Source organism: Canis lupus, chromosome 20 (genome assembly GCF_011100685.1).
Source record: "Canis lupus familiaris isolate Mischka breed German Shepherd chromosome 20, alternate assembly UU_Cfam_GSD_1.0, whole genome shotgun sequence".
Lineage (NCBI taxonomy): Eukaryota > Metazoa > Chordata > Mammalia > Carnivora > Canidae > Canis > Canis lupus.
In genome coordinates, this window is record NC_049241.1 from 17050919 (window position 1) to 17077654 (window position 26736).

Here is a 26736-nt window from a genome sequence, read left to right on the forward strand (position 1 = left end):
GTCACGAAAATCTAAAACAAACTAACTTAATTAAGTGGAATTTATTGGCCTATAAACAAAAACTAGAGAAAAGCCAGTGAAAGAATTAGCCCCAGGGACCTCTGGACTCTGGAATCCAAACACCATCAATGCTGTCTTGCTTTACTATTGTTTCTGTCTTGCTTATATACAGCATTATTTGTTGTGACCAGCTTGTTATTCCAGCTTGAGTTTAATAAATCCTCAGCGAAGAACTCATTACGACCAAATTTGCATTACCTTCCCACCTCTAAAACTGTGGTGCTATGGGAACATGACTGTCTCATAATTTTATGTGTGTGAGTGTGTGTGTGTGTGTGTGTCTCCTTATGACTAGGGCAATAAAATTAATGTTAGTAATAACTATGGAGCTTTTATCATGTATAAAATATAATAAGTTAAATAACTTATCTATTAAAAAACAAACTCTAAGTACTATCATCTCTTTACTGATGAAAAAACTAAGGCTCAAGGAGATTAACTTGCATGAGCACACATTAATAGTACATACTGAAGGTCAAATTCAAGCTCACTTTAATCAGATATCCAAACCACATGCTCATAACCACTAGATAATTAGGTCATACTAATGGTGGTTACTATATAGTTATATCATAATAAGTATAATTATTTCATTACCTTAATTAATGCATGCTAATCAGTCTTCCATCCAACATGAAGGCATAATTGGACACTCACAAATGAAAAGCATATCAATACAGAGGCTGACTAAATGGGAAATATTGTAAGAAAAAATAGCAAGGGAAATCAACGTGAAATACTATTTAATGCTACAATCATTGAGGCCAATCAGATAATGATTGACCAATTTAACCAGATCTGATTCATGTCAGGGTTTGCATGCTTCCATTCAATTGAGTAGGGTCTTAGAGAACATTTGAAAATCAGTGAGGTACTGTGAAGTATGTACTACTCCAAAAGTTGGGAGGTAGAAAATGTAATTCTCATTCAATAAATATGTAGTTGACCTTGAGTCAGTTAACATCTCAGTTCTCTAACTTGTAGATACAGTAGCATCTGGGCTACTTAGTTAATGCATTTAATATGTATCCCTTAAGGGTAAAGATATAAACATGAAAACAGACTGTTTATCAATCAAAGCACAGCAATGAAGTTTTAAAATACTACATGGAAAAAAATACGTATCTGTGATGCTACAAAAAAATTAAATATTTAACAAAATATAGTCAAAAGTAAACTTTGTAAAGAGCTGAAAGAATTGTAATTTTAGTGCCTTCACTCAAGAAGATACCCCAATCAAGCCAAATATTTACAGATTTTAATAATTAACAAGGTATAGAATAAACCATTTTCCCCTTTCTAGATTTAAAAATGTTATGAAATTTCATTTGACCAAAATAACTTTAGAAGTACTCTTATGCATTTAATAAGATAAAAAGAACAGTTTCCTAGTGGTCTATCTAGATGTGATGGTTGAAAACTTTGGCTTGAAGCCTCATTTTTTATCATTTGATTTTACAGTCCTTGGGTTTCAATTTCCAACTCAGCTTGATATTTTTAGTTGGAAAACTAAATTCATTTTAAATAGGACTGTAAAAATGTGACAATTACAAAGGGAATGATTTGAGAAACCAGCCGTAATGGGAAATTAAATGTCCCACCGAAACACTTTAAAGGCCTTTTAGCAGAAGAAATGTGTGCTATAACATTTAATCTAAGATAATAGAAATTTCTAAAATGTGTATTAAAGAAATGTAAGTAAAGTTGCTAAAAAGTGGGATTGTGTTTCCTTTCAAAGTCTACTTCCACAATACAAATCAAAACCACAATAAGATACCACCTCACACCATTCAGAATGGCTAAAATTAACAAGTCAGGAAATGACAGATGTTGGCAAGGATGCAGAGAAGGGGGAACCCTCGTACACTGTTGGTGGGAATGCAAGCTGGTACAGCCACTCTGGAGAACAGTATGGAGGTTCCTCAAAAAGTTGAAAATAGAGCTACCTATGACCCAGCAATTGTCACTGCTAGGTATTTACCTCAAAGGTACAAATGTAGGGATCTGAAGGGGCATCTGCATGCCAATGTTCATAGCAGCAATGTCCACAAAAGCCAAACTATGGAAAGAGCTTAGATGTCCACTGACAGATGAGCAGATAAAAAAGATGTGGTATATATATATTTATATATAAATATATATATATTTTTATTATATATATATATATAAAATAAAATACTACTCAGCCCTCAGAAAGAAAAGAAAAAAAAAATCTTGCCATTTGTAATGATGTGGATGGAACTAGAGGGTATTACGCTAAGTGAAATAATTCAATCAAAGAAAGATGATTATCATATGAATTCACTCATGTGGAATCTAAGAAACAAAACTGGATCATATAAAGAAGATGTGGTCTATGTATACAATGGACTATTACTCAGCCATTAGAAACGACAAATACCCACCATTTGCTTCAACGTGGATGGAACTGGAGGGTATTATGGTAAGTGAAATAAGTCAATCAGAAAAGGACAAACATTATATGGTCTCCTTCATTTGGGGAATATAAAAATTAGTGAAAGGGAATAAAGGGAAAGGAGAGAAAATGAGTGAAAATATCAGTGAGGGTGACAAAACATGAGACACACCTAACTCTGGGAAATGAACAAGGGGTAATGGAAAGGGAGGTGGGTAGGGGGTTGGGGTGACTGGGTGATGGGCACTGAGGAGGGCACTTGGTGGGATGAGCACTGGGTGTTATGCTAAATGTTGGCAAATTGAACTCCAATTAAAAAAAAAAAAAAACAAGATCATAGAGGAAGGGAGGGAAAAAATAAAACAAGATGAAATCAGAGAGAGAGACCATCAGAGACTCTTAATCATATGAAACAACCTGAGAGCTGCTAGGGATGGAGGGGTGTCAGAGGGATGGGGTAACTGGGTGATGGACATTAAGAAGGGCATGTGATGTAATGAGCACTAAGTGTATTATATAAGACTGATGAATTACCGACCTCTACCTCTGAAACTAATAATACACTGTATGTTAATTGAATTTTTTTAAAAAAGTCTGCTTTTAAACAAAGTCTAATTTTCCTAACCTGCCAGGTTATAAGCTTCCCATATATGGACTGAAATTTCCAGCTGTAGATTCGCATGGGAAATGCAAGAAGGAATCTTTAAACCATTTAATCCAACATCCCCCTTTTTATGGAAGTATGAAGTTGAAACTCAAAGTAATGAAATGATATGCCTAAAATCATACCACAAATCTGTGCTAATCCCCCAGGTAAGAACGGTAGTGGTGATGATGATGACGACAACGACGATGATGGTGATGATAGCTAACATTTATTAAGACAATTCTGAGACAAGGATTATGATCAGCAGCTGAGGTTCAGAAACGTTGACTAATATGTCAAAAATATTCAACTGAGATGTTGAATTAGGGCTAGAACTCAAATTCTTTTGGCACTAAAATCCATTTTTTTAAGCAGTAATATTTAAGCACTATTCTCAGCACCGTAGCTGGACTGACTCTCCACTGCCATCACCAGCAACACCCCCCACCCCCGCAGATAAATGAAAGCACATTAATAAAGTTCTCTAACAAAATGCATCCTTCTTACCTTACCTTCTTTCCCAGTTTACTTTCTACGTCTGATCAGACACCAATTCCTCAAAGAATCACTCTCTAACCATAGGCCAAATCTATCTTTGACTCCTTTCTAGGTCTCAGAGCAACAATTTTACATTTGTTTGCATAATAACCTGATTAATATCTGCTTACCTTAGTGGATTGTAAGCTTCATGAGAGTAAAAACTGTGTCTGTTTTAGTTTGCTACTGTATCCTCAACTGGCTTTCAACAGTTAAACAAAAGTAATTGTTGAATGAATGAATGCTGTAAAAAATGTCTAATTCCTACAAATGAATGAAGCATCTTTTATTAGATAATGGAAAAGCAATTGATAAGATTTATTTTACTTTCACTGTCAATTTACACATGGAACAGTAGCAGCTACTCACTATTTCAAAAGTAGAACACAAACATACCATAAAAAATGAGCCAGATTCATTTTCATTTTTCAAAATAATGCATGCTGTACTGAGAAAGGGAGATTATATTGCACGGGATTCTTAGAATGCTTTGATGTATTTCTTCTTTCCCCTTCCTTCTCGTGCTTTCTCTTGCCCCTTTGCAGAGAATGTTGTGGCGTGTGTAGTGGCACTAATCTTTGATCTCTGTGCATGAGGCTTCCTTCCACTGTAGGATCATTTATGCCAGACTAAATTAGCCTTTGATCAGAAGCTTTGATTTACTTCTTAATTCCCTGCTTCATCACTAGGCTCTGAAATGTGTCTGCTCCTGTCGCCCTCCCTAGTTTCAGGTGGTGATAGCAGTGATGTATTTCATTGGTTTGTTTCTTCTCTAAGGCCTCAAATTTTCGCACATGTGTGCAGTTCAATAAAAAATGCTGTTTACGGGAGATGCCTATGATTTGTGTCAATGTTATACAGGATATTTTCCCCCAATATGAAATGCCTTAGGGCAAAAATGGCATTTTGTTGAGAAAACACAATTTCCTCTCCTCAGTGGATTTCACTGTAAGTCATTTATTTGGTTGTGCTATATAATTCCATTGATATCTTATTTGTGCAGTGCGTCACATTGCTACTTGAAAAGTCCTTTTAAATAACAATATAGGATTCAAAGTATCCATTTATTTTAAAAAATCACACAAGTTTCCCTGGGTTTCAGTGTCTCTTTGCCTTGAATATTTTAATGGTTATTTTACTTCAGTCTTCTCTCTGCAATGAAATAGCAACTGTTTTCCTACTGATAAAGGACTCTGCCTTCTGAAATTACCAAGAAAGAAAAAATAAATTAAAAAATTAGGAAATGGGGACACCTGGGTGGCTCAGATAGTTAAGCATCTGCTTTCAGCTCAGGTCATGATCCCAGGGTCCTAGGATCAGAGCCCCACATTGGTCTCTCTGCTCAGTGGGGAGCAGAGCCTGCTTCCCTCTTTCCCTCTACCCTTGCCCCCTGGCTTGTGCTCTCTCCCTTTCTCTCTTTCTGTCAGATAAATACATAAAATCTTTTTTAAAAAGATACTATGTTTTTTAATTAGGAAATGGCTGTAAGACTGAATCTAACCCTACTATAGTCTTAAAAAACAACAGACGGGCAGTTACAACAAAAATCTGCAAAACAACACAGACCTGGACTTACAAACAGAATTTTTCACACACTGCTCATTCCTGATCATTTGATTTTGAGATGCCATTTCCTCATTCACTTAAAATCTTCCTATAGTATTTTAACAGCATGTCTATATATCCTAGCTTCTCTTTGGAGTCCTTACTGAGTTTTCATGGCTTAGAGATCACATTTATTTGTGTACATAATTTGAGTGAAAGCAAATCCAATAAGACTCCAGTTGAAACAAACGTATTTTTGGCACCTCAATACCAAAATTATGTATGCAAATTGGAGGTGGTCCAAAGAACAGCCAAGAGAATGATGAAGGGAATGGAGTGCTTGGCTAAGGAGGAAATGTAAGGCTTTTAAATGTCCCAGAGTGGGTAAACAACAATAAAGGAACACAACAACCCATAAATATTTAAAAGGTGTAAACATCAAATATGGATAGGAATGATTAATTCTGGACAAGGGCACAGAGTTAGTTCTGATGTGCTTATATCATTGAAAAGAAAGGGATAAAAGGAAAAGAAACAGGATACTGTTTAGTATCATCATTTTGAAATATGAAAATTATTTATGCAAAATATTCTAGCATCTAAAGAAATCTTATTACTTTTGAATATCTCATTTCAAAAGATGCTGAAAAATTAACAATTATGCAAAAGAAGAAGAACTTTTTCTGAGGAGGTTGATTTTACTTATCTTCCACTTAGGCTTTCTTTTTTTTTTTTTTCCCCCTAAGATTTAATTAATTAATTAATTAAGAGAGAGTGCAAACAGGGGGGAGGGGCAGAAGGAGAAGGAGAGATAAGATCAATCATGCTGAGATGCCCAAACTGAGACTTGATTTCATGAACCTGAGATAATGACCTGTCCCAAAATCAAGAGTTAGATGCTTAACCAACTGAGCCACTCAGGCGCCCCACCACTTAGGCTTTCTTGAGAGAGATTTCCCTGCTTTTACTTCTACTTCCTAATTGTCCTGAAGTGAATTAGCTATATGCTAATAACAGACCAGGTAGGGATATCAGAGAGATAAGAGTTAAGGGAAAATTAAAATTCATCAGAAATCATGTTTAGGGGTGCTTGGGTGTCTGCCTTCAGCTTGGGTTGTTATCCCAGGGTCCTGGAATGGAGCCCCATGTTGGGCTGGGGGTGGGGGGAGGGTCCCTGCTCAGTGGGGAGTCTGCTTCTCCCTCTCCCTCTGTGCATTATCTCTCTCTCATTCTTCCTCAAATAAATAAATAAAATCTTAAAAAAAAAATGAAACCAAGTTTGAGACTAGAAACTCCTAAGAATATTGTCTAGATTATAGAACCTAGAAAAGCAACTCTGGAATTTAGCATAGAAAGTTTCCAAGGAGTGATCTCTCAGGATAATGTTCCCCTCCCTTCATTCTTTTTTCTTTCTGCCCCCATCTTTATAAAGCATCTAGTGTGTGCTAGGTTCTACACCCAGGGTTGACAGTAAAAATATGTATTTGAACTGGGCATTGCCCTCAAAGATATATTCATAAGACAGATATGTGAACAATTAATTGCAATTGAGTTGAGGGCATATAAACACAAAACAAGAAAGAGGTAGGATCAGCCAAGTAAGCTGCGCTTGTGCAGGGTAATAGGATTTCCAGAGAATCGCAATGAACAGGATATACAGATAAATATAAAGAGATTTATTGTAGGAGTTGGCTCATATGATATTATGAAAGCTGAAAAATCCCATGATCTGCTGTCTACAATCCAGAGAACCAGCAAAGCCAGTGGTGCAATTCAGTATAATTCCAAAGGCTTGGGAACCAATATTGGACAGAATATGGCCATCCCAGCTCAAATACAGAACAAATAGATCCACACTTCTGCTTTTTTTTTTTGTTCTATTCAGGTCCCTCAATGAATTGGATGATGCCCACAGATATTGGTGAGGGAGATCTTCTCTATTCAATCTACCAATTCAAATGCTAATAATGTCTTCTGGAAACAGATTCACAGACACACCCAGAAATAATATTTTACCAGCTGTCTGGGCATCCCTTAGCCCTCGTTAAGCTGACACAAAAAATTCACCATCATATGCAGTGTATATGGCACATTGCACTGAGAACATTTCAAAAACAAAAGGTCATTATATCTTGTCCTCTACAGAGTATAGGAGCCAAGTCGTGACATAACTGAACATGTGAGTGGTCTCTGACAGTGGATCTGGACGTCACTGGAAAATAATCAACACCTTTATGAAAACTTCACAGGCCAGCAAGAGTTGGCAGCTCTAATCTTCTCTCACATAATAGCACTTTGCTAGGACTTAAATTAAAATACTACTCTCCCTTACTTCCCAGGGCATGCAGCCTAGTCTTTGATATAATAGGACCCACCTGAGCCCATAAATCAGTAGGAGGAGCGGTGTGTAGAGATAAGTACCATCAACCAGTCTCAGCAGGTGACCCAAGATGACACACCATATTTAACAAAGCCCATATATTTTATGTGACCTTCTACTGTAAAAATATAGTCTCTGTCATTCAACTACTTAAGGCTTCTGTTAAGATGTATGGATAATATCATCTTTAGATAAATTATACATAGATATGATAACAATTGAAATGTATAGGTGGACTTAATCTGCTATGTACAAACTCAAGCTCATAAAATTTCTAACACTTAAACACAGATTGGGCTGTGAACCAGTTCAGATAAATCTGGGTGTTAGAAAACAGCAAAAAGAGCAAAATTAGAACTCATATATTATAGTCTAATCAGGGCCTTGGAAATCATTTCACTACTTTTTTTTTTTTTTAATTTTTGAGAGGGTCTCTGGAAGGGGAGGGACTCCAAATAAAAATTTTTCAAAAGAAAATTGATACTTGAATGTCTGTGCAGGGGGAGAGAATACATGTCCAAGGACTATGATTTCATAAATACTTCCTGGAAGACACAAAAGCTAAATTTCTCAAGCACTACAATGAAAACTGATGGCAAGAGAACTGATTTTGTAGAACAAAGTAATAATGTGATCATTCATCAAGGAAAACAAGGAAATGAACATATTTCAATAAAATAGAGGGAAGGGTGAATTGTTTTTAATGAATAGCTGTTTTGCAGGCTGCCAACCATTTTCAGGATGTCAAAAGACACAATTATTAAGACATCATCATGATACAACCACAATTAAGGTTTCCCATGGTAGTGTGATAACAACTTTCTAAAAATTTAATACCCTGGACATTGTATTTCATCCTTTAATTTCTGAAATGATTTACATAAGGTTTCTTATAAATTAGAAATTTATTTAGGATGAGATCATACAGTGTTTTAACACAATAAACGTACCCCTCATTACCAGTAATCATCAAAGGATTTGATTAATTAGATTTCAGGAAGGGTTTTCTCCAAGAATATGAGTGTATGTCACAGATGCTTTTTAATCATCCAGTAGACCTGTAAACAGAATCGGAAACCCTGTGCAGGATAGCCCTCTTGAAGCCAGCTCCAAAGGAAGGATCTAAATATGGTAGAGGAACAATGCCACTCCAGTACATGAGACAAAGAGACCAAATTTATTCAAAACACACATACATACGATTTCCTCACTTATTCTCAAAGACAATAAAAAATAATATTATTGTTAGTTTCTCAAGAGCACATTTCATTACCAACAAACTATGTACTCCTGAAGAACTAAGATACTATCTGGTGTATGCAGAATCTTTCTATATGCTGGTTATAAACTAGGATCTTAGTAACTATAAAATAATGAAGAAGCAGTTGAAAATAAAGTGGAAAGGGATGAAACACCTTGATTCTGAGTCCTTTCCCCCAATAATTGGGGAAAAGATACCACTTTTTTCTTAAATCACTTTGTCTTTAAAAACTAATAACGATATTAATTGTTAACATTTATCAAACAATGTTATGGACTACTCACAGCGCTAATAAGTTTATCAAAATAATCCAACTTAACCTGTATCTATAGGCAATTACAATTAATATTATTTCAATTTTATGAACTAGGAAATAGAGGTTTAAAAGGGCTGAAATAGCTTCCCCATAACCACATCACTGTGTGTCTGGCCCTGGAAAGTGGATTTTTCTCACTCTTCCAAGCTCTTTGAAATTAGTTACTATTCAGCCTGGTACTGCACAAAGAATTTGAAAAAACTCCAAAGGAGGATTCAGGTCAGATTTCACATTGATCCAAATCCAAGGGACAGTTACTGAAGCTGAAAGCCCTTCAGACCATAAAGGGGTGAGCTCTGTTTGACCAGTGAAAACACAGGTTTTCTCACTAAAACTCTTAAGAAGCCAACCTTCTCAGATCCCAATGTTGAAATTAATATTCTATAAAAAAATGATGTTTGGATAAATACCAGGATGCAACCTTCAAATATGCCAAAAGGTCAGCTAACAGAAAAGTATTTTTTAGTTAAGAATTTTGTCCTTTCAAAAATAAGCCGGCATTTTAATGAAACTTAACAACCACTACCATCTTTACATGTCATATATCTGGTCTATTCTTTGTGTCACTCCCTCTGGCTACACTCTTCTACCATGCATTGCAATGATTAAATGCTTTCAAAAATGCTTAAGGCAAATAATTAAGAAAAATATTCTTACCAGTAAGTTAAGTTCCTCTTAGTTCTACTACGATACGTCTGCAGTATTAAGATGGGATCATTGTTTGTAGTTTACAGCACCTGGAGATAGATTTGAAAGTTATAGTTATGGAGACAATTTTCATCTAACAAAACACTTTTAGGGGCACCTGGGTGGCTCAGTCAGTTAAGTGGCTGACTCTTAATTTTGGCTCAGGTCATGATCTCAGGGTTGTGAGAGTGAGCCCTGCATAGGGTTCCATGCTCAGCTGGGAGTCAGCTGAGGATCCTCTCTCTCCTACTCCCTCTCCTCCCCTGCTGCCTCCCACTTGCACACATGCACGCTTTCTATCTTTTTAAAATAAATCTTAAAAAATTTAAAAACACTTTTAAATTCATGTTTATCTTTTCCCTGTTAAAAAATATGGGTTTAATTTTTCTTTCTCAAAAAAAAAATAATAATAATAATAATAATTTTTCTTTCTCTCCACTCTCCCCCCCAAATCCCCAAATTCCTAAATCATAACACTGTTCTGTTACTATAGAAAACATCCTATAGATTCCTATCTATGAATAAATGAAGCAGAGAGGGCAGACTCACAGAAAACAGCCACATAATTATACTTCTCATTGAAAAAATTATTGACATGTCTTCTCTCACAAATCCAAGTATTTTGCAACAGACCACAGTTTGTAGGAATTTCTACTTGGCAGTCCTCTATGAACTGTTCTTTACAATATCCACTTGCTTTTGTCTGAGGCTGTGACCAATGTGTCAACATAAAACAGTATAGACCGAACTGATGAGAGCTCTCTCAGGAAGCACTCTCTAAGACCAGAACTCTATGAATTACACAGTTAACATAAGCCTTCAATTCAAGAGACTAGCTCTCACCTAGCTCTACTTCCAAGGCTCCCCTCTTAAAAAGAAAAGAAAGGAGAAAGAAAGAAAGAAGAAAGAAGAAAAGAAAGAAAGAAAGAAGAAAGAAAGAAAGAAAGAAAGAAAGAAAGAAAGAAAGAAAGAAAGAAAGAAAGAAAGAAAAAGAAAGAGAGAGAGAGAAAGAAAGAAAGAAAGAAAGAAAGAAAGAAAGAAAGAAAGAAAGAAAGAAAGAGAATTTCAACCAATATACACAATCCTTTTACTGTTAATTCTTGGATAATTTGAGGATTGGCTCCCAATCCCTCAAAGATTGCTTATAAGCCTTTTTTTTTCAGATGCTGTCCCATAAGTACACCTTTGAAGAGCTAAGATTTTCTGTTGAGCATAAGGATAGTCAAAAAAAGTCAAAGAACTGGTTTTGCATACCAGTTGTCATAACTTCATGAGCATAATTCAGATGAGCTAAATTCCATCTAGTAAGTCTAACTCATTCTCGTAGACATTACTAATTAAAGATAGTTATAAAACTACATTTTTTGGCCCTAGGAAAGAGAAGAATGGTTAAAATATTCAAGCAATTCATTTCCGTTTCTTTGCATTATTTGACAGTATCTTTGGCCTTATTCCAAAAGCTGTTGCCAAAAAGTTATAAACAGATTGCAATGCCTTCCAGAGAACTTCACACCAATACACTGAAGAACAAATTTTACCCTGGCATATATAAAAATAGTCCCTACTGCTGTCCAATTGACCAAGTGGCACACTGCACAGACTGTGCCCAATATACTTTTTGTTTAGTGGCCTCATTTCAAACCCTTTAGGCCTACTTTTGACACCATTATTATTCTGTATTATTATAACACACAGGATTGTTTATGGAAGACTAACAATGCATAAAACATTTAATATGGCTCCCAATCAGTGGATCCATAGTACACATTGCTAGAGTATTTCTGTGTTTATTGAGTTCTACAGACTAATAGAAGAGATTGACCAAACTGGAGGAGCACAGAAAATTTCCATCTTTTTGTTGTGTCCAGCATCTTCAATGTGTTACAACAGTCATTCAACAGGGACAAGAAGAAATGAAATATTTGCATGTTGATTCCAAATGGAATCTGCTGATGTCCTGCCCTATTGACTGAAGCTGAACTTAAATGATGTGATATAGGATATCCTCTATTAGGATGCCTGGGTGGCTCAGCGGTTGAGCAACTGCCTTCAGCTCAGGGTGAGATTCTGGGTCAGGGGATTGATTCCCACATCGGGCTCCCTGCAAAGAGCCTGCTTCTCCCTCTATGTCTCTGTCTCTCTCTCTGTGTGTTTCTCATGAATAAATAAAATCTTAAAAAAAAAAAGATGTCCTCTATTTATCCCAGTGATAAAGAATGTCACAAGTCAGGTACATTCTATAGTCAGTGAGCCACTTTGATAGTTCCAATATTAAATCTCTCTGAGACATCTCTCCAAAACCCATCCATGTCATATACCTACCACAGGTGGCTCTTTCTAGTGGCTCCCATCTTCTTAACACTGTCAATAACATCCATGACAACAGGGACCAGTGCCCATGCTGAATTATCCACACTCTTGCTTAGCATTTTCAAGACTGTTTGGCATTAGGCATGAAGACTGTAGCTACTGATCAAACTTATTTGTATGCTCACAGCAGCAGCATATGCCTGCTGAGGTCTCATCTGCTTCATTCAACTTTGGTTGAGAAAGCATTGCCATTAATCATGGATATAAGTTCTTTGCAACTAATCCAGTTCTTTGCAACTGTGTGTGTGTGTGTGTGTGTGTGTGTGTATGGCATTGGTGTATATATAAAGGATTACTTATTATTAGGTCTTTCATTACTTCATGTTGTAGGTATGATCTCTAAAATGGGCTACATGGACAAACCTTTAGAATGCAACAATTATACATATATTTGAAATTATAATATATACTAAAACTTTTATGTTGATATCACAATATCTATATATACATATGTGTATACACATTATTTTAAAATAATCTTATTCTAATTCTTGTTTTCTGTTTTCTTATAGTAATATTTAGCATACTATGTATCTATACAATTGGGATATATATATATATGTATACACACACACACACACACACACACACACTGGAGATACAGGCTCAAACATTTTTAATGATAAGGGTATGCACACACACACACAAGAATACAGTAGTCCAAGAAAATGTCTTTCTCATTTTACTTCTATGGTATTTATCAGGGTATATAATCCTTTGAATTATTTAATCTATAAGCCTTTACCCTTTCTTCCACCATCACTGATACAGATACCAATATCTTATTTTCTATTCTTAGTGTGTAGTTGTTTCTTCTTCCAAAGTCCCCAAGTCTTCTTTACTTAAGAGATCTGAATAAATATACCTACCAAATGCAAAGGGAGGAATAATAGAAATACTAACAGGAAAATCTAAAGAATTTTGAAGTATATTAAAGCAAAATGGGCCTTTGGGTCCTTGTTTGTTGTTTGCTTTTTTGCTGGGTGAAGAAAGAATCATGAGTGAAAAAAACATAAATACGTAGTGTAGGTATATTGAATGAAACTAGACTCACTTAAGGAAACAAAACACAGAAGGTGAGAGAAAGCACACTAGAGGGAGAAACGAAACTTGCTCAAAAGCAGGAGGTATTAAAGGCGTGTGAGACTTGTCCACTCAATGTACAGCACACCTACAGCAGCTGTTCAGAATGAGGTAAACTCAGGTCCTCAGGCCTTCCTAATACAGACATCTTATGCTCAGGTTATTTAGCATTTGAAAATAATATTTTTCACACAATGTGGCCCCTAAAAGCAAACCTATGACTTCAGTAGGTGCTTAGCAAAGGAAGTAGTGATCTTTTCCAATCCTGGAGGAAAAGTTGGCTGCATAAGAATTATTTAGAGATAATATGTCACAGTGTCATTGGTAAATAAGGGATAATGGTATCTACCTTGCAGGATAGGTTTGAAGGATAAGGAGTAACACGTATAAAATGCTTAGTTCAGGATCAGGATCTAGAAGGTGTTCAGTAACCGGAGGGGCAGCGCAGATCCATCAACATTACCAACCAGAAGCAGTCAACAAGGCCAGGAAGAGCACTTACTTGATCAGACATCACTCAAACTCAGCCAACAGGAAGAAACCACATCACCCCAATGGTGACATAGGAAACTTGACAACTGCTATATAAGCTGCATGTGTGAGCAGTTATATGTCTTATTCTCACAAGACAGGAAAGGATTTCTTTAATAATGTTTTTTTGCAAGCTTGTAAGTTCCTTAAGGCCAAGAAAAAAAAAATCTTAAATTTTTGCATCCCTGGGACCCAAGCACAGTGGCTGTCAAATTGTCAAATACTGGTTGCTTAATAAATGCACATTGAGTGAAAATACCTATTTGATATGTTTGTGTTGTGTGTTTGTCTGTCTATGTGAAGTATATGTATTTGGAATCAAGAGTGGCTATTTTTTGTTTTTGTTTTATTTTATTTTAAAAATGTACCTAATCTCAATGAATCTTCAAACAGTAGAAATTTTTTAGTGATTTTAAAAACAGAATGAGAGCATCTCAGCTTTCTGCCAATATTTGGGTCAATACTCTTAAAAAAATGGGAGAGAAAATATCTCTCTTTCTGTCATCAACTAGCATTTGCCTGGCAGGAATGAGTTCTTGATTCAAATTACTGAAGTCTTTACACTCAAAATGTGTACAAGATGCTCAATTCAATTTTTTTTAAATGAATATAATATCTTTTAAAAAGAAAATGATATATGATGTATATAATATTCCCTAGAATACAAGCTGGTACCACAATGAAAATGAGCACACAACAGAAATTCTTCAATATGCTTAACATAAAATGATGCACAATAAAATGACTATTGGGAAAACTATGATCAATAGAAAAGTTGCTTTGGGAAATTATTTATAAGCAAAACCTTATATAAGCAATATGAAAATGTTGAATTTTGCACTACATGTTAACTAGAATTTAAATAAAAAATTTGGGAAAATATTGAATTTGTTCCTTTTAATATATTTGAAAGAATACTCTGAAGAAAATAGTCTCTATTTCTGACCACTAGTTTCAGTATGTGTTTACTCAAAAACAATTGCTGACCCCCTACTAAAGGTCATATATGATTTTTCTTCTAACATTAATTGAAGACATAATTTGTGCTGCATGTTGCACTAAACAATTTATCTGTTATTCACAAGTGCCCTCTAATTAAGGTACTACTGACCCTAATTTTATAAAAGATGCAAAGAATTCAAATAGATTTAGGTGCCTGTACAATATCACAATGAGAAAAAAAAAAAAAAAAAAAACAAGATCACAATGAGAATGAGTGGCACAGCCATGATGTGAACATGTCCATGTAACTGGAAGCCCATAGCTTAATGTACACTAGCCAGACTTCCTTATTCCATCATTCATATAATATACCTTGAGTTAGAGATATAACTACCATGTAGTCCTTTTCTCAATCTCCTACTATTTTTAAAAGTCATACAACCAACTGTTGAAAGGAGCCTAATAGCATCATGTGAAGAAATTTAGAAAGAATATTCCAGGGCAAGTCAGAAGACCATCTGAATTTTATTGCTAGCTCTATCATTAATTTTGCTTATTAACAGCAAGTTTCTTAACCAATTTTGGTCTCAGGAGCCTCATTTACAATATGAAAATTATAATAATTTCTTTTTGCCTTAAAAGTTTATAATTACAGGAGAGGGGTGCCTGGGTGGCTCAGTTGGTTAAGCAGCCAACTCTTGATTTTGGCTCAGGTCAGGATCTCAGGGTCCTGGGATGGAGCCTTGTGTTGGGCTCCATGCTCTGTAGGGACTCTGCTTGAGATTCTCTCTCTCACTCTCCCTCTTCCCAGCAGATGTGTGTTACATGCATATTCTCTCTCTTTCAAATAAATAAATAAATAATTTTAAAAAGTGTATGATTACAGGAAAATATTGCTCTAATAATGGAGCTGAAGAGAGAAAGAAAATGACAAAATATTTGAAAGGCTGGCATCACAAATTTTTATACAAGATTAAACGATTAGAAATCTATACTGTGGGGCAGCCCCAGTGGCTCAGTGGTTTAGTGCCTGCCTTTGGCCCGGGGCCTGATCTTGGAGACCCTGGATCGAGTCCCACGTCGGGCTCCCTGCATGGAGCCTGCTTCTCCCTCTGCCTGTGTCTCCACCTCTCTCTCTCTCTCTCTCTCTGTGTCTCTCATGAATAAATAAATAAAATATTTTAAAAAAAAGAAATCTATACTGTGGAAAGATAAATACACAGAACAGATAGATCAAAATGAATAAAATCTTGAAAGATACACGAGAGGTGACTGTAGTTATGTTTTCTATAATCTTGGACTTTTATAACTTGAAAGAGGAGAGATTCCTCAGAAATAAATTGAGAGTAAATCATATACAATAGAATTATATTACTAAGCCTAGCTTCCAGAAACATCGTGACCTATTTTTGGCAAGCACACTCAAAGTTTATAAACAGAAAGCAGGGTTTATATCCTACTTTCAGAGTATTTGAGACTCCACCATTTGAGAACATTGTGGAGAACACCTGTCAAGAACCCTTCCCTACTCTATGGATGGCTGACCTACAATGACCTGGATCTGACCAATGCTATCAATTACACTCAGGAACTTTGGGGTTTTGAGCCAGTCCAGCATGTAGCACACAGCAGGTGGTCAATAATTATTTAAATGAATGAGCTCTGCTACTTCCTGGCTGTGTCACCTTGGGGGAAATTATGCAACTCCTCGTTTTCTCTGCAATCAAATGTGGCCAGGATTTATTCTGTTGCTATCTGAGAGGTAAGGATCAACATGACTGATACCCTACAGGATACCCTACAAGATAAACCAAAGGGAGCCAAAACCCCCACAGGATTTTCTTTTCCTGCTTTCCCCCGCTGCCTTCCAGGCTAAGCTCGAGCCAGTGGCCTTCTGGCCTAGCACAGCTTTGGCCATGGCCCTCAGTGATGCTGACGTGCAGAAGCAGATTAAGCATATGATGGCTTTTATTGAACAAGAAGCCAATGAGAAAGCAGAGGAAATAGATGCGAAGGCAGAGGAAGGGTTCAACATTGAGAAAGGTCGTCTTGTGCAAACCCAAAGACTGAAGATTATGGAATACTATGAGAAGAAAGAAAAGCAAATTGAGCAGCAGAAGAAAATTCAGATGTCTAATTTGATGAATCATGCAAGGAGCAAGAGATGACCTTATTATAGACCTACTAAATTAAGCAAAAAGGAGACTCAGCAATGTGGTAAAAGATACAGCCAGGTACCAAGTGCTGCTGGATGGACTGGTCCTCCAGGGTTTGTACCAACTGCTGGAGCCTAGAATGATTGTTTGTTGCGGGAAACAGGATTTCCCTCTGGTAAAGGCTGCAGTGCCAAAAGTGATTCCTGTGTACAAAACTGCCACCAAAAAAGATGTTGATGTCCAAATTGTTCAGGAATCCTACCTGCCTGAGGAAAGAGCTGGTGGGGTGATTTAAATGTGATTTAAATGTGATTTAAAACCTAAGCCATGAATATGTCTTATTTATTAAAACAAAAGGTTTGGGGATCCCTGGGTGGCTCAGAGGTTTAGCACCTGCCTTCTGCTCAGGATGTGATCCCAGGGTCTCGGGATCGAGTCCCACGTCAGGCTCCCTGCGTGGAGCCTGCTCCTCCCTCTGCCTATGTCTCTGCCTCTCTCTCTTTCTCTCTCTCTGTCTCTCATAAATAAATAAATAAATAAATAAATAAATAAATAAATAAATAAATAAATAAAATTTTTTAAAAAATAAATAAAACAAAAGGTTTATGTGGAAAAAAAAAAAAGGATCCCCTACAAGAATCCCTCTCAGAGAAGAAGCTTCCTTATACCAGGGTGGTAGAGCAGGAAGAGAGGTCACATGCCACATTTACAAGGCACAGGACCCTCATGGCACCACCTGTCATCTTCCAACCATGAACACGAAGGTAGCGGAACCATCCCGGAATCCAAGATTCAACCACATTACCTAGTCAAATCACAAAGCTTGGATTAGACCTCCATGACACCAAGGAAGAAGCTGCTATTTTTCCCAATCATACAACTTAATAGTCCTATATATCAGAGGCCGAAGTGCCTTTTATGGACCTTACCCATTCCCTGTTTGTCATCTTGCTGTATGCTGAAGAGAGGCATTGTTTATTTTCTCAATTCTGTCAATTATACTATATCAAATGAAACCATGTTTGAAATGGTTTTGAAAGTAATAAGCAAAAATGTCAATGTTTTATGTTAAGAAATTGAATAATCTTTTGGATCTCAAACAGGATCTAGCTCTGATTTTATATTACTTTCTACTACAATTGTAGATTGTCTCCCTAGGAAGTACAAATGTCACTAACAAATCTGCAATTCTGAACACAATTGACGGAGGAGCACTTTGCTTTTGTATATGATCCAAAATGTATGGGATAATAATCTCATATATAAGAAAAGCAAAGCTCCTTTGACTAAAGACTGATCAAGTCAGGTGGTTGTGGTCAAGTTAATACCAAGGTCAGGCTCATTCAGTAATGATAATAGGATAATTTATGTGGGGCTTGCTGTATGTCACACACTGTTCTGTTTTGTATTATATGAATTCATTTTATCCTTACAACCCTATGAGACAGGCACTTCACTTTTTGCTTTTAAGTTCCTCATTTTAATGATAAGGCAACTGAAGCACAAAGAATTTACATAATTACAAAACCATTTCTCCAGGATACAGCCTTATAATCATGATAGTCTCAAATACTACCAAAGGTATTGTCATAGCCATAGAACATTTTCAAACCAGACTATTGTTCTTTAGGGCTGCAAGCCTAGTGAGCACATATATTTTCAGTCATGACTAAAGAATGAAATTCCAAGTCATTAAAAGTCATACTAAAGTATATATGAAAACTAGCCTGAAAGTCTTTCAGGCACATTTAAGTATGAAAACAAGTCAATATCGCTATTATTAGGACTTTCTGAAAGCATTATACAAGGGCATCTTTGTTCATTCACTCAAAGTATTCATTACTTGACTGCTCTGGAGTCCGGCACTGTGGTCAAGGCACACCCATGAATGGAGAGCCCTATGTCCCTGAATAGGAACTTGTCTAAACAAATCCAATCCCAGGATATTATTCCCAATTTCCTGCTTGAGCCATTCCACCTGTTGCTTTGGTCAGAGTATTTGCTCAAACAGCTTTCAACCCCTGATCAGCCCCCACTGTTCTTGCACCATTGGCCTATGAGGCTCAGAATCTCTGCTTCCCCCTCATCATCCCCAAAGCACACCTAGGGCTATACTCTCCCTCAAAAGAAAACTAAGTTTTAGTACTCTATCCACATTCCCAATATTTTTCAGTACTGTCTGTATTTTAGTATTGATAGTTATTTAAGGTCTCACACCATAGTGAACTTTAGGATACAAATAATTTTCAAGTGATTTTACATGCCAGCCATGAGAAACTCATTTTTTTAACCTATGATTTCATGTTGGAAAGGCTCCGAAGGACATGGGAGTTGGTTAAGGTGGATAACTTGTGGGTTATGTTTTTGTTTCCTTTCTTTCTTTTTTTTCTTTATTTTAAGAGTAATAAATGTCCACTGTAGAGATCTAGTAAAATACAAAGTTATGTACATACATACACACATATGTATGTATGTATGTGTAAATACACACAAACACATATGCATATATACAATAAAATAAAAATCATCTGTCAAAAACTAAGTGCATTCCCCCCAGTTAATATATCAATATTCAGCTACTGTTATACTCACATATGCACATATACATACAAATAGGTAAAAAAAAAATAAATAGGTAAACATCATATACTGTGTATCTTCATATAACATTATAAACATTTTACCTTATTGAAAAATCTAACACACCATTTTATGTTCTTCTGCTTAAGCCAATCTTCGCATAAATAGAAAACTTCCTTGTGTTTAGATAACATATTGATATATGCTCAAACATTAATGTAAAATCATTTTATTTATAACAATAAAATTTTGGTAACAATCTAAATGCTCAGTAATAGAGAAATAATTAAGTACCTAGAATAGACTGTGTATTAGATGACTTTGTAGATCAAAAAACTGTATTTTATTTTTTTTTAAGATTTTATTTATTTACTCATGAGAGACACAGAGAGTAGAGACAGAGAAAGAGAGAGAAAGGGGCAGAGGGAGAAGCAGGCTCCATGCAGGGAGCCTGATGTGGGAGTCGATCCCCAGTCTACAGGATCAGGCCCTGGGCTGAAGGTGGCGCTAAACCGTTGAGCCACCCGGGCTGCCCAGAAAACTGTATTTTTGAGGAATATCACATGCTGAGAGAAATGTCTTATGTTACAGAATTAGATGAAACAAAGCACTACAAAATTTTGGATGGAATATGAGCTCAGTTTTGCCCCCCAAAAAATATGTATCTACAACTTAATGGGAAGTTAACACTAGAAGAGACAAGGAGAGATTAAAGATGATCTAATTTAATAAATATTTTTTAATGATCATGAGTTATTTTTTGCATCAAAATAAACATGCATAAATAAAGCTGCACAATTATTTGAGCTAGGTAAATAAATGGGGCTCAGTTGATGAAGCTATAAAGAATGGCATTCATGGTGGGGGGACTCACTATGGAATATCTGGAGAGAAACTGAGAAGCCTAGGAAATCAGGACATAGTCAATAAGATATGTGAAGTTTCAGAGGCTGAACATGGGGGCTGAGAGCAGGTAAAACAGACAGGAGGCTGAAAAGTTGGATTACAATGACAGTGTGAAGAGCCTTGGGTGCCATGACTAGATAATTAAATTTCATCTTGGAACAGAAGACTATTGTGGATTTTTAGTAGGAAACTCATGTGTCAGGATGGTAATTCCAGTTCATATTTTTGTATTTCTCATAAAACTCAGGTTTCCAAGGATGCTGGATGTCTTGGTTCATTGGGAAGTAAAGAAAAAGGGGAGAAAAGAAGTGAGAAGAGAAAAATTCTTCCTCTAAGGTAAAGGGCTCAACTCAACATCTTAGACAAAATCAGTTGAGTTGAGCCCTTTACCTTAGAGGAGGAATTTTAAGTGTTCCTTAGTTCCTTTCAGAGAAGGTCTTTGAGTGGAGAAGGGAGTAAAATAGCTCAGAAAATTCTAGATATGATGTAAAGTTAAATGATAGGGAACACAAACACCAACTGTGGTACTCACTAGCTGTATCCTTGAGTAGGTCACAACCATCATGAACTTCTGCATCTTCCTTTTTTTTAATTGGTGCTAACAAAATCTGCCTCATCACCTTCACAGAGTGGCAATAAGATTTTATAAATGGTAAACCACATAACAGAGATAATGTCAATGAAATCAGTATGTCAAAGCAATATGTGCATTCCTATGTTAATTGAGGCATTATTCACAATAAGCAAGCTCTAAACTACCTAAGTGTCGCACACACACACACACACACACACTGAAATATGATTCAGCCATAAAAAAGAAAGAAATGACAGATGCATGGGTGGCTCAGCAGTTGAGGGACTGCCTCTGGCTCAGGGCATGATCCCAGAGTCCCTGGATGGAGTCCCACATCAGGCTCCCTGCATGGAGTCTGCTTCTCTCTCCGTCTGTGTCTCTGCCTCTCTCTCTGTGTCTCTCATGAATAAATAAATAAAATCTTTAAAAAAGAGAGAGAAATAAGGAAATGCTGCCATTTGCAACAACATGGATGAACCCAGAGGATGTTATGCTATTGAAATAAGTCAGACATTAAAGGACAAAAATAAATAAATAAATAAGAAATAAAGGACAAATACTGTAATCTCATTTATATGTGGAATCTGAAAAAGTCAAATTTACAGACGCATAGAGTAGAGTGCTGGCTGCCAGGGACTTGGGTGGAGGTGCTTATAAGGAGATGCTGGTCAAAGAGTGCAAAATTTCAGTTATAAAATGATTAAGTTCTGGGAAGCTAATGTACAGCATGGTGACTACAGTTAATAATACTTTATTGTGTACTTGAAATTTGCTAGGAGAGTAGATCCTAAATATTTCTACCACACACACACACACAATGTAACTACGTGGGGTGGTGAATATGTTAATTAGCTTGGTTGTGGTAGTCATTGGCAATGTATACGTAAACAAAATCATACTGCACACTTCAAATATACACAATTTTTATATGTCAATTATACCTCAATAAAGCTAAAAAATAAAACATTTTAATTAAACATAGATAATGTCTAACATAACCATTATTTTATATACACTCACTAGTAAATGGAGTTTGTTGTATAAAAAAAAATCTAAGTACAAAACCTAATTTGTAAAACTATGAAAATAAATAGGTAAGCAGCAGAACATGACTAAGTTACTCAATAACTAAAAAAAAATCTAGAGGCATCTGGCTGCCTCAGTCAGAAGAATACCAACTCCTGATCTTGGCGTTGTAAGTTCGAGCTCCACACTGGGTAGAGAGATGACTAAAAAATAAACTTAAAAGAATCTAAAACTGCTTCAAAAAGATGTAATAAGATGTCTAAAAATTGAAGGAGGCTAGTTATTGATAGACTCTAAGTGTTAACTATTTAACTTCTAACTTACTACAATAAAATGCTAATTCCTATTAAAGGTAATGCAGAACACAATATGCAAATTCAATGACAACTCTCAAAATATCTTTAATGTGGATCAAATTGATACTGTAAGAAGAGCTCTAGGAAACTGTGTGCAAATGGAATGATATACAAACATAATGGTGTTACTCCAAAGACCAAATTAATAATTTGCAACATCCTGCCAATATGTGGGCTGAGACCATGACTCTCCAGTGCCTCCACCAATGAGTTCAGTACAGGATAGATGCCAACTACTCTTGGTTATAGAGATGAGTATGTGAATTCTAAGCATAACTTTCTGGTCAGCCAGTAGAGGTTACCAGGTCTTTCACTCCTGCCAAGAAAGTCAATCAGAAATATAACGAGATTCAAAAATTTTTGACATAAAGAGTAGAATATCATTAGTGGCACTTTGGAAAGTATTTATTAAAATACAATTCCTAATGGGTTAGGTAAGTTGAAAGAATAGTTGAGGATGACACCAACACATTTGTGATGAGATACATTTGAGGTGATAGAGAATAAAAAATTAAAGATACACTGCGAGTTGAAAATTTTAATTAAAAATTTTTTTAGATACTAAAAGTCAACATTTAGAAAAATATTATATTTAATGCAGTCCTATTTCATAAAATGTAGAAGTTCACCTGTGGGGTAGGTCTATTTCAGTTTTCCATAAATGTGCATCTGCAATTATCTACACATTTCAAGCAAAAGAGGAATAGACGGTGGTGGTAGTGGTGGTGGTGATGGTGAGGAAAGAAAAAAAGTATCTGCCTTAATTATGGGAAATAACAAAAATATATTTTTTAAAAATATTGGGGAAAGTTATTCAGATCTCCAATCTGCATTGATTTTCTTCCCCAGTAGAATTTCCATTAGACAAAAACTCTTAAATATAAACCAATAAATGAAACTCACTCTTCAGGTACCCAATTCTACAGTACCAGTGCTAGCAATTAATGCAAAATGGAAATTGGTGATGATTTACCTAGGTAAGGGGTTCTTACCCCCATGAAGGTCACTGATGCATTTGAGAATCTGGAGAAAGCTAAGGACTCTATCCAGAAGCATACACACATCTTCATGCATAAGCTGTATTGAACAGAATTACAATGGTTTCAAAAATTACCTCTGATCTGGATTACTGGAACTATTCAATATAAAAATGAATATTCATCCTCAAAACTGAGAACTATAATCAGTTCTAATTGTCTAATTGAATTTTATTGCAAACTACCTATATTTTAATATAAAACCTTACTTTTTATAACACTCTAACAAAGATTTGTTTCATTTAATCCTTAAAACAAGTTTGTGTTAATTTGTTAGATTCATGTAAAAAGGAGGGAAAATAAAATGTAGAGGGTTAAGTTACTTCTTGAATATCACTCACAGCAAGTGACAAAGGTCAAGTGTAGAACCCAGTATTGTGATTCCAATTCCAGTCCTTTCTCAACGATGTCAAGACCTGATTTCTATGTCAAAAAAACAAGTGGTGTATATACTTTGTGAAGGTGCATAGTTTAAAATGACACAAAACAAACTCAGTCCTTCACTAAGAAAGGAAATCTTTATCCTTTCTCTTTTCTTTTTTCTTTCCTTCCTTCCTTCTTTCTTTCTTTTTCTTTCTTTCTTTCTTTCTTTCTTTCTTTCTTTCTTTCTTTCTTTCTTTCTCTCTTTCTTTTCTTTTTTTGCAAATCATCAGCTGGTGGTTTGTTATGAACCAGTGAAGGAGCTGTGGACCAGAGCTTCCCTACTCAGGATTTTGTCAGTTTTAAGCGTTTGCTTTCATCTATTTCTGTTTAACAGGACACAAAAGCCTGAGAGAACCACCACTTCCTTAGTCTCTCCACATAATCCGGGCATCATACAGGAGCTTAAAAGACATTTTATTCTCTTCATTTTAGAGTGAATGCTCCAAATTTATTATACAAGAGATCCTTTGATCCTTCAGCAGCAAGCCCCTTTTTGAAGTTCTGGTAACAGTGTTTAAGAGGGTTCTTCCAGGAGGGGCCGGTTGGTCACTCAGCACACACTTTAAGTACTCACTTTGTACAGCTCCTTATTGGGCCTTTATAATGCTGCAGAAACTCCCGGTGGGGGAGAAGGGAGAGGGAGGATCCACCCAAAGCAAAGCAAAACAAAACAAAAGCAGCAAAAACTAAGAGGTGTTCAACTCCTTTTATTGGAGGAACCACAGTGATATGAAGGGAGGAAAATTTTATCTAATGGAGTCTTGGATGGGGGTAGTAGCTATGGCCTAGGCAGGTAATTGATTTGCAAGTTCAAGACAAGAAAAGTGTAAGGATTAAGGCCTAAATTGCATGCAATCAACATCACTTTCTGTTTTCTCAACAATGCATATTTTGAATCCAGCTATAATGATCCCACTGAAATCCTAATAGGCATTTCATACCCACAAAGGGTGGGTAAACTGTAGTAGTTAAAGAGCTGACCTAATTACCTGGAAAATTCAAGCAAAAAACCCTTTTCTCTATTTGTTCCGTATAGACAAATATTTCAGGAAATATGAGGTTCTAGAGATCTACATTTTCTAGAAACTAGACTCTGTTCTGAGTAGCCTGCTTGTCTTTGTACACTCACATTTTTGGCTTTGAGAAATGTAATATCCTCAGGTTACTTCTCGCATGAATCATTCACAGTATAGCTGGAATAGATGCAACTGAATTGCCTGAATTGCTTCTCTATTCTAAGGAAAGATTTGGGCAACTTATGGATGGAGGCGTGGGGAAATTGGCCAGTCAGAAAATGTTTTGTGAAAGGCATTTTCTCCTGCCACTTTGTTTCACATCAGTGCTCAAAATTATGAAGTTTCTGGAGGACATAGCAATTGGAAAAAAAATTAGGTAAAACTTATAATAAATTATATCAGGCATAAAACATGTCGGTAGAAATTATAATTAATAAAAAGTGAAATGTTACACTACCTTAAAATAGAAAGCAGAATCTCTCTTACCAACAACACATGGGACTAATACAAAAATCAATGTTCACTGTGCTGGTTGGACGCAAAATTACACAATTAATCCTGTGTAAACTAACCTATCAGCCATGTGCACTGCAGGATTCCTGATAACTATTAGGCTGCACAATCTATTAAAGAAAGAGAACTTTAATGAGATCCCATGAGAATCTAAAAATTTAAATCACTTTTTTTTCCTCTCTAAAAGAACATTTTTACTCCATTTAATGGACATTACTTTCCATATCTGATACACATATGGTCAAATCCACCATTAAAACAATCATCGGGAACCAGAAAGGCAGCCTATCTTGATTTTAAAATATGCTACTGAGGTGATTTCAAAGTAATAGAGGATTTAGAGCTCTCCATGAAAGAGATGCCACCTTATCTTCCTCTTGGCTTTGATAGCAATCTATTGCTATACTGTATCACCGGGCCTCACAAGGGCTAATGAGCCAGTCTAAAATTGTATTACCACACAATATACTATGTGAAGATATGGAGTCCCATGTGCATTTAGTTATGTAAATTATAATCTGCTTAATTCCACTACAAAAATAAATAGAAATAAGGCAACTATTTAGGTATGATCATTTTAAAAATACTGTCCCTGTTACACAGGTACATATATTTATACAACTGAGTATATGTAAAAATGTCTTATTCATGTGTAGGTATCCCACTGAATATTAAACATCTAAATAGACAATTATGCACAATTTAAGCAGAAATATAGTTGAAATATTTTTCTGGTGGGATGCCTAGGTGGTTCAGTTGGTAAAGTGCCTGACTCTGGATTTTGGCTCAGATCATGATCTCAGGATCATGAGGTGGAGCCCCATAATGGGCTCAGTGCTAACGGTGGAACATGCTTAAGGTTCTCTCTCCCTCTTCCTCTATGCCCTACCCCAGCTCACATATTCTCTCTCTCTCTCTCTCTCTCTCTATATATATATATATATATATACATGAGATAAATATAATATATATGATACATAAGATATATAAAGATAAATAAATATATGTTGCATATATATTTATATATATATATAGTATATACACACACACACAGACAGACATACATATTTTTTAAGTGATTGTGGTAAGTCTTCAAGGGCCTTTTTTTTTTTTTTTCAATTCTTAGATTGTATGTAATTCCATCCAAAAGCATGCCACCTAGATGGAGACTAAATGATTCTTCAAACACTCCTCTGTGCTTTCTTTTTTTTTTTTTTTCCTCTGTGCTTTCATTACATACTTAGTTGAATTGAAATTCCTTTGAAGAAAGCATATCATTATTAAAACTACACATTCCAAAAACATCATTAAACTTGGTCTCAACTTCTTCTGAGTCCTGATTCTTTCATCTTAATAGCAGTCTTGATTTATCAAA

General features: G+C 35.8%; 1 protein-coding gene and 1 pseudogene across 3 annotated transcripts in view; one reads left to right on the top strand and one right to left on the bottom strand.

Moving 5' to 3' along the window:
• CHL1 (cell adhesion molecule L1 like) overlaps nt 1–26736 on the bottom strand; it is a 194974-nt gene that overhangs the window by 137997 nt on the left and 30241 nt on the right. For all 3 annotated transcript variants that reach the window (XM_038565827.1, XM_038565829.1, XM_038565828.1), the window contains exon 2: nt 9819–9898. The gene's annotated coding sequence lies outside the window, so the exon portion shown is untranslated. The remainder of the gene's footprint in view (nt 1–9818; nt 9899–26736) is intronic.
• LOC100686968 lies at nt 16656–17225 on the top strand (annotated as a pseudogene).